This window comes from Dipodomys merriami, unplaced genomic scaffold, assembly GCF_024711535.1.
Source record: "Dipodomys merriami isolate MVZ:Mamm:240054 unplaced genomic scaffold, mDipMer1.0.p SCAF_455, whole genome shotgun sequence".
Classification (NCBI taxonomy): domain Eukaryota; kingdom Metazoa; phylum Chordata; class Mammalia; order Rodentia; family Heteromyidae; genus Dipodomys; species Dipodomys merriami.
This window is the reverse complement of record NW_027206019.1, coordinates 282,776-284,113: the sequence shown is the minus strand read 5'-3', so window position 1 is coordinate 284,113 and position 1,338 is coordinate 282,776.

Sequence of the window (1,338 nt, the reverse complement as noted above, 5' to 3'; positions counted from 1 at the left end):
TATATTATATAATATACTATATATAACATAAAGAATATAACACATATTAACATATAACTAATTTAATTGTGGTTTCTTTTCTTCCTGATTTTGTGTTTTTTCATCTATGTAAACTTTCTTTCTTCTATTGATGATGGCTTTTACTTTCCAGTATACATATTTTCTATATATTTTGTCAAATATTTTCATTTGTCAAATATTTTATATTAGTGGAGTCAAATTTTTCTTCCATATTTACCCAAAGCACAATGAAGATGTATACAGATTTGAACTCACTGTTGGAAGAGCATCCCACAGACCACTATAAGTATTGTGGCATTTGTCACAATTGACAGAATAGATTTTTAGGACATCTGATCTGCTATGTCCTAGACCTTTTGTAGCCACCTTATCACCCCATGCAGTCATGACCTGCTTCCTTGCCACTCCCTGTACATTTAACAGTTCCCATTATATGCAGTAGGCTGTCTTGTACAGCCCCCTGTCACTCTCTGTTCCCCCCCCCCCAGAACATGTATGCACGATGTTTCAGATTGTAGGTTTAAAAAGAAACATATTTAGGATTCATGAATTTTAGAATATATCAAAAACATTGACATTTTAATAAAGTTAGAAAAATAAATAGAATGAACCTTTTACAACAATCAGGACAAAAAGAAAAATAAAGATTTTCCCAGGAAGGGGGAAAGGAATCTCTAAATCTAGATTGGCCTCTAAGTTGCCTTCAGCAGAAATTCTGCCTCGGAGTCCTCAAAGGGATCTACTTCCTCATTAAAGACAGGATTTTCTTCCTGAGTCCAGAGAGGGACAGATTCTAATTTCTCAATTGGAAATTGGATCCCCTGCAGGAGGACAGATTGGTCTGGGTATTCTTTGAGGAAAGATTCCTTTTCCTCAACTGAATCTAGATTTTGGACCTCACTTATTGGTTTCACTGAACATAGACTGTGGTCATTTTCCATTAGCACACATTTACCCTGCACACCAAGAAGTGTTCTTTTTGACTGGTTTGGAGCTGATCTAGCTGGATTGTGAACATCAATGGAAAACATTCTGGATCGTCTTCTTCCTTGGTGGTATGTGCAGGTACACCTGCATCACATGTGGGATGTCCATAGGACTCAAAACCTGCTTGGGCCTTTCTACAAATTAAAAAAAAACTCTATGTTCACATGCTTTCTGGAAATTAGTGATGGCTTCTGATCTCCATCAGTCCCCATAGACTACATCACTGAAGGTTATTTATCTGTAGTTCTGCAGGAGCTTCTCTACGTTGATGCAAAACTGAGAATGGAAATAGGTACAAGATTCTTAGAGTAGACTCTAGAAGTTAAGGTG